Source organism: Asparagus officinalis, unplaced genomic scaffold, assembly GCF_001876935.1.
Source record: "Asparagus officinalis unplaced genomic scaffold, Aspof.V1 AsparagusV1_Un326, whole genome shotgun sequence".
Classification (NCBI taxonomy): domain Eukaryota; kingdom Viridiplantae; phylum Streptophyta; class Magnoliopsida; order Asparagales; family Asparagaceae; genus Asparagus; species Asparagus officinalis.
This window is the reverse complement of record NW_017972591.1, coordinates 48,606-56,910: the sequence shown is the minus strand read 5'-3', so window position 1 is coordinate 56,910 and position 8,305 is coordinate 48,606. Positions and strand designations below refer to the sequence as shown.

The following is an 8,305-nucleotide window of genomic DNA, read 5'->3' as shown; positions in this document are numbered from 1 at the left end:
TTCACATCCAAATCATTTGATGATTTTTGTATGGCATTGGGCATTAAAGTAGAGCATCCAGTTCCTTATGCCCACACTCAAAATGGTTTAGCAGAATCGTTAATTAAGAGGATCAAATTAATTGCTAAGTCGTTATTACAAAATTCAAAACTACCTATCTATTGTTGGGGACATGTCGTTTTACACGCTGCTGCGTTAATCCAAATCCGACCTACTGCATATCATGATTATTCCCCCTTACAACTAGTGCGTGGTAAAGAACCAAATATTTCCCATCTGCGTGTTTTCGGATGTGCAGTCTATGTTCCAATATCACCATCCAAGCGTACATCTATGGGCCCTCAACGAAAGCTAGGTATATACATTGGTTATGAAACTCCGTCAATTATAAAATACCTAGAGCCCATGACAGGGGATCGATTTACTGCTCGGTATGCTGATTACATATTCGATGAAGATCATTTCTCGATATTAGGGCGAGATAAACACCAAAAATTAAATGAATGTCGGGAAATATCGTGGTATGAAAAAGATCTTCAATATTTAGATCCACGAACTAGTCAGACTGAACTTGAAGTTCAGAAGATAATTAATTTGCAAAATTTGGCAAATAAGCTGCCAGACGCATTCACTGATCACAAAGGAGTGACCAAGTCCCATATTCCTACTGTAAATGCACCACAAAGAGTGGAAATCCCACAGGGACTGAGTATATCAAATGATGCTCCACTACGCCAGAAGCGTGGGAGACCGATTGGTGCGAAAGATAAGAATCTGCGGCAAACTAAATATAATAAAGAAAGTCAGTCACTCCCAAAACCTCCTGAAGAGGATCGTCCTGAAGGCAAAAGCCCCAGTAAAATTACACGTGTACTTGATAATCATCACATTGGGGTTGCGGAACAACCAAATCCAAATGTTATGGGAAATGATGAAGATTTGGTGGATATAAACATAGAAGTAGCTACAAATTTTGTGAATACCGGAAAAACATATAATAGAAATATAACAGTCGTCGACAACATATTTGCCTCCACGATTGTTCTTTCCATCTCCAATGATAATCTGGATCCAGAGCTTAAGTCAATAGCAGAGTGCCGGAAGCACTCAGACTGGGAGAGATGGAAAGAAGCAATAGAGGTAGAGCTCAGCTCGCTAAATAAAAGAAAAGTATTCGGACCTGTAGTCCGTACACCTGATGAAATTATCCATGTAGGATATAAATGGGTCTTTGTACGAAAAAGAAACGAGAATAATGAGGTGGTGAGATACAAAGCGAGATTAGTAGCTCAAGGGTTTACGCAGAGACCCAGCATTGATTTTAATGAAACATATTCTCCGGTTATGGATGATATTACGTTCCACTACTTAATATCAATGACAACAACAATAAATTTAGATATGCAGTTGATGGACGTCGTGACCGCATATTTATATGGGTCACTGGACGATAATATTTATATGAAAGTCCCTGATGGACTTAAAATCCCCGAATTGAGAGAAAACAAGAATCACAACATGTATAGCATTAAATTGCATAGGTCGTTATACGACTTGAAACAGTCGGGTAAAATATGGTATAATCGATTGAGTGAGTTCCTCCTGAAGAAGGGATATGCAAATAATGACGTCTGCACTTGTGTGTTTATAAAGAAATCCGAAAATGGCTTTTGTATCATCTCAGTCTATATTGATGATATAAATATTATTGGAACGCACAAGGAGCTTGCAGAAGCTAGCTCATGCCTAAAGACGAAGTTTGAAATGAAAGACTTGGGAAAAATTAAGTTTTGTCTCGGCCTGCAGATCGAGCATTTCCAGAAGAAAATTTTCTATACCAGTCGACCTACGTGAAAAAGTTTTGGAAAGATTTTATATGGATAAATCTCATCCACTTAGCACACCAATGGTCGTCTGGTCCCTTGAAGTGGATAAAGACCCATTTAGACCCAAAGAAGATAATGAAAAAGTGTTAGGGCCAGAAGTTCCCTATCTGAGTGCCATTGGAGCACTCCTCTATCTCGCAAATTACATCAGGCCTGATATTGCATTTGCGGTGAACTTGCTAGCAAGGTATAGTGCTTCTCCTACAAGGAGGCATTAGAATGGCGTTAAACATATCCTTCGCTATCTTCAAAGTACAAAAGATCTTGGACTATTCTATAAAAGAAACCAAGATATGACATTGGTGGGCTATTCGGATGCTGACTACATGTCTGATCCCCATAACGCCAGATCCCAGACTGGTTATGTCTTTCTCTGTGGTGGTACTGTCGTTTCTTGGAGGTCTGTTAAGCAGACCATGGTGACTACTTCTTCTTAACTACTCAGAGATTATCGCTTTATATGAGGCCTCACGAGAATGTGTATGGTTAAGATCGTTGATACGACACATTCGTGGCTCGTGTGGTCTAGCGAAAGACTATATTACCCCCACTATCCTTTATGAGGACAATGCAGCTTGTGTTGCACAAATGAGCAGTGGATATGTAAAAGGAACCATGACAAAACATATTGTGGCAAGTTTGGAGGATGAATTCCTCTGTGATCGGGTCCCGGCAATTCATCGCCTTGTTCCGGAACCTTTTGACGAAGGTGTCGACTAACTCCCCGTCTTTTTGCTTCTCATCGAGCAGCGATCCGATAGAGATCTCGGTGTCGTCGTCGAAGAAATTTGCAAGGAACTTCGTCTCCATGTCATCCCAGCTGTTCACGCTTCCTGGCTTGAGGCGGCGGTACCAATCGAAGGCGGCTCCGCGAAGAGTGCCGACGAATGACCGCACCATCAGAGGCTCATTGCCGGAAATAATACCCAGGTGCGATTTGAAATAAATCAAATGCTGAGTGGGGGAACCCTTCCCATCGAACGGCGTGAAGTTGATTAAACTGAACTTCGCCGGATAGGGGATCGATTCCCACTCTCTTGGGTATGGACAGGGAATGCCTGTTTTCTTCGTCTCTTGAGCGGAGATCAATGTGTTGATTTTGCTCTCGAGATCTTTGATCTTCAAGTCTTCACTTGTATCCTCGTTGGCATCCTCGTTACCACCCCCTGCATTGACGGGAGGGTTATTGGCATTGTGAGCTCCATCCCTATCCGTGTGCTCTTCTTCCTGAACAACCTGATTACGGTGACTTGGTTCACCTTGTTGGTTCCTGAACGCCTGGATTTGTTGCTCATGCATCTCTCTCATAGTCTGCATGGCCATCTGCATCTCAAACTTGAAACTTTCTTTCTGTTTAGCCAAAGCGTCTTCAAGCATCTTGGCCATTTCTTCCGCGCTTATCATAAATGACTCGCGGGGTTGTCCTTCGCTGGACACTGTATTGTCCGATGCGACAGCAGAGCAGGAATCCGATTCTTCATCTTCCGAAGGCAATCTTGTCCGAACCCTACCATAAGTTCCTCGTGCGATGGCTCCGGACTGCAGACGGGTTACACGCCGGGACGCTTCCAGAAACGATTTGAGATCAATCTGTGTCGATGTCTCTTTGCTGGTCATGTTGGCGGTGACCCTCGGAAATTCTCCGTCTTTAACCACCGTTCTTCTTTGCCGGAAACGCCTACACCTTGGTTTTGGCGTTTCGGTGCCGAGTCTTTCGAACACTGAAATTCTCTCGGGGATTACCTTGATGCAGTTGCATTGAGACAGTACCGCCCGAATGAGCTTTGAACAAGGGCACTGAGTTTCCTGTTCTCGGGGACTCCTCTTTCTGGTTCTGTTCGTACCCCCAGCACGATAGTACAACTCGTCATTTTGACAGTCGGAGTAACCTATCGTGTGTGGGCACGACTTCTCAGGTATAACATTATCACTATCAGATGATAATGTTTCCATCTGAGGGCGAATTGCCTTCCTTGGACTTTCAAGAGTCACGCGCCTTGAGACATGCCTTTTCGGGTGTGAATTCTCAGCGGGCTCTTGGACCTCAATGCGCAAATTAGCGCGCGCAGTTGCCTTGATCTCCTTGTCATGTTGGAGGTAGCGGTGACCCCCAGCGTGTTGATTCGTTCGGGGTTTTCTTAGTGGGCCCGCACAAATGAGCAGTGGATATGTAAAAGGAACCATGACAAAACATATTGCGCCAAAATTCTTTTATCCATATGAGCTCCAAAAGAATGGAGAAATCACCATCGAAAATGTTCGCTCAAGTGACAATCTTGCAGATTTGTTCACCAAATCTCTACCTACATCAACTTTTGAGAAATATATTCACAATATTGGTATGCGCAGACTTGGAAGACTATCATATTCAGGGGAGCAAATTCTTAAAGAACAATCCTGAAGATTGGGCCCTGAAGGTCTTTCGTTATATTTTTTTCCTTTTGCTAAGTTTTGTCCCACTGGGTTTTTCTTAGCATATACTCAGAAGATTGTCATCATCAGGGGGAGCAAACTTTCAAGACAATCCCGAAGATTGGGTCTTGAAAGTCTATAGTTGTACTCTTTTTCCATTTGCTAAGTTTTGTCCCACAAGGTTTTCTTAGCCAAATGTTTTTAATGAGGCAACTAATGCAACACAAGAATCTACTTATGTTGTATACTCTTTTCCTCGACTAGTTTTTCTCCCACTGGTTTTTTCTAGCGAGTTTTTTTACGAGGCATTGACATCTCGAAGTAATGTCCAAGGGGGAGTGTTGAAATCTAAAAGATAAAATATATGTGGACATTACTTTGTACGTGGACTATTAAATTTGTGTCTTTTCATTAGTCCAATGTCCTTTTATCTTCCATCATTTATCTATAAATTGTATCATGCATGAAAATAGAAGTGGATGAATAAAATTACAATTTCTCTTCTTCTCTTGTCACTTGTCACTTGTTTCATTTCTTTAGTATATTACAACACTTTTACTTTTTTTGAGTTTTTTGAGTTTTTTTATTAATCCCCCATATTTTTCATATTTTATTAGGCCCCAAAATCTTTGTGTGTTGAGATTAGCCTCGGAAATCTTGAAGTGTTTTAAAATTAGCCTTCAAAATCTTTATATTTTGAAATTAGCCTCCCAAATATATTAAATATTTTGAAATTATTTCCCCAAATCTTGTAACCTGTTGCTAACAAGAGGGACTAATTTCGAAACGCTTAAAGACTAGAGGGTCTGGTTCAAAGAAATATTGATTTGGAGAACTAAGGTTGAAATAAGAAAGAGGGGACTAATATCGGGAAACCCCTACTTTTTCCCTATCAAAAAATTGGGAGCTAAGTTCCCTTTTCGATTTCTAAATCAGTAATCACTTTATCAATCTTGTTCATAGGAGATCGCATCCCTTTTGGGCTTCTTAGATTTCATCGATTCCAGTCCTTTTTGGGTAAGTTTTCCTTCTTTGTTTCAAGCGTTTTTATGAAATATTCATCGTTTAATTTTTGAAATTTGTATATGTTTGTGTTGGATTCAAAGAATCTGAAGATGGGTTTGTTGGAATTTGTTAGATGATGCATAATTAAGATGCCTCAGTTAGAAATTAGGTAAATAGCAATTGAAATTGATGCAGATTTGGGAGTTTATAGTATAGGGAACTGATTGTATGATTATGCCCTAGAAATTTAGTTCCTTGACTTTTGGTCTGATGAGAGCTTATAATGTCGAAAATAAGTTGATTTTGGGGTTTAGTACAGTTTGTGTAAATGTTAATTGAAATATTGTGAAGAGTTTGGAGTGTAGAGAAGAGGCATTGTTGATCTGACTTTAATATATATTGTGATTGTGATTGGCAGCTAATGATTCTCTGGAATTGGGATCAATATATTTGAGCAGGAACACCGTAAGTATCATATTCTTAGAGTAGAGCAAAAAGGCCATGTCAAAAAGTAGTGAACCTGATATTTGCCGTGCTTGGGGAGTAATTGTTGTATGGAAGCGGAATCCATATATTTGAGTAGGAATTAGTAAGGATCTATGTTGCATGGATATGGGTACGGGTATTGGTACGGGTACAAGACATGACAAATTTAGAAAATGTAGGGTACAGGGACACGACTATATAAATAATTATATACACATATTATTTTATGGAGTTAATAATTTATATGAGAACAAGGATAAGAATTAAAACTCCTATAACATTTTTATGTTTCTTTTATTATATGGATTATAAATTGGAAAACCACTAGTTTTTGAACTAGACATCCGACACCCTTAAAAATCATAATTCGGAATCTGACCTATGTCAAATGAGTTCCAAGAGGTGGATGTGAAGTGTAGGATGCATGTCCAAAAAATGTATGACAAGTGTTTTAAATTACAATATGTATGGTATAATTGAGTATATATACGCGACTAAATGTATGCATATTGTATATATACAATGAGTGTCCAAGGAGTTTGGTCACAGGCACAGGTACGAGCACAAGTACGTGTTGTATACATGCATGACTTCATATTAGAAGTATCTAGGTCACATAGGTAAGGATCATAGTTCATAGAAAGACTATATTGACCTACGTTGATTGCTTAGAACTTAAGAAAGTGTAATAATAAATTAATGCAGTAGTGAGTTAGTAAAAGGGCATTTTTCTTCATCAAATGGGCTCAAATCTATCTGGAATTGCTTGCTCTTAAAGTGTTTTAAAATTTATGTGAGAGAAGGATGCAACTAGACTTTTATAATAAATAAATGCAGTATACTAATTGATTGTGTGAGAATATACTGATGGGTTTAAATAGTAAGACTAAGGAGCCAAGTGCAACAATGATTAACCATTTTTTGCAATGGATTGAGCTAATAACGTGTTACACTCAGTGGGTCCTAGGGTTTACATCGCGCAAACGGGCTCGTAAGCCCGAGACATGATATTTGTGCTTTTGCATCTTGCAAGCTACTATCAAGTTACTATCAAACTTCAGCTGGGTTTACATGACCTATATAAACCTTTTAGTAAGATGTCGTAAATTATCAGCTAGCACATAGTTAGACAATCCTTGCGTGCATAAACTTTTCTCTTCTTTATCAAGCTTAGTTAGTAGATGCAAAAGCCACACTACTCTTCCCTCGGATTGTTCCTCTCAGTACTTTCCGATCATTTACTCACTTTTTAAAGTACCTTTATCATAAAAAATATTGAGCTTTCATTATGCCAGAACTTTCAAGTTATTTCTAGTAGTTCGCCTTGGATTAGCCTGAATTATCTAGCTAATCATAGAGTTTCCTCTTTAAACTGATGTTGAGATTTTACTTCTCAGCACCTGGATTTAGAAGCCGTAAATGATCTTTGCTTAATTTTATAGAATTTTGAAGCTTATGTCAGTCTTTGTTCTATATATGAAAGAATGCTTTCTTGGGTCTCATCTCTGTGAATCCGTAGTGAATCCTTTTGGATGCTTTATAAGATATCCTTGATCCTTGAGAGATTTATTAAGTATTAATTAAAAAATGTCTTGTTCTAAATATAACGTCTGATTACTCTAGGAGAGGTAGGATCTTTGTAGAGATTGTGGCTCATCCTCCTTCAAATTATTCTTTGAAGGTCATGTTTTGGCCTTTCTTGAGACACCCCTCACGCACCCATCCACTCATATAGGAAGACAAAGATACCATGATCAAAACAATCTATGAGATGAGGTGCATGATGCTAAAGAGATTTCTTAAACTTTATTAGCTTGATTACTTTTTTAATCGAAGTAATTCTTAAGCTATCTGTAGTCTCTTATCTCTCAAAATTAAGACATTAATAGTCTTTGTACAACTTAACATGAATCTTTATCCGAATATATGTGGAATGTATATCATAGAAGGGGATTTGTAGGCTCTTGTCTAACTGTTCTCTGACGCAGTACGTTAGTGCAAATACTAGTAGATTCTCTCTCAGGGGCTAATTAAAATAGTTCAATTTTCATTAAATCTGAGTATCAGCTCTTTGAGCAAACCTTTACGCCCATTTCCTAATAATTCCATGTTGCTCTGGACCATCAAATGAGCTCTCATGTTGGTGCAACTAAAATGTCTGATAGTATAACAAGTTTACTTTATTGATTTTGTTTTTGCTAACACCTTGGTATACTTTTCTCGGTTGAGCATCAGACTCTTATCAATCACTGAACATTTCAATATGAGTTCTTAGTTTCCATAAGGTGGACCTAGGGGAGAGCAAACTGTCGGTTCGCTTGGTTTTAAGCATTTTCAATCAAACGTAATTGATCCGAACTAGAAAAGAGATAGGTGATTAGATTTGAGTTTGATGTGGTAACTACCCTTGACCGCGAGAGAAGAGAGGGCGCTATGGCTTTGGTTGCCGTTGCCCTTTGCAAGTTTTGGATATTTATAAGAGAAGAGCACAAAGATGACCTAATCCTCTCTGCCCC

General features: G+C 38.9%; 1 protein-coding gene across 1 annotated transcript in view; it reads left to right on the top strand.

The window, feature by feature from the left end:
* Nucleotides 1-5,136: 5,136 nt before the first annotated feature.
* The window catches only part of LOC109827620 (ELMO domain-containing protein C), a 14,937-nt gene continuing 11,768 nt past the window's right edge, over nucleotides 5,137-8,305 (top strand). The window contains exon 1 of the mRNA XM_020394637.1: nucleotides 5,137-5,315. The gene's annotated coding sequence lies outside the window, so the exon portion shown is untranslated. The remainder of the gene's footprint in view (nucleotides 5,316-8,305) is intronic.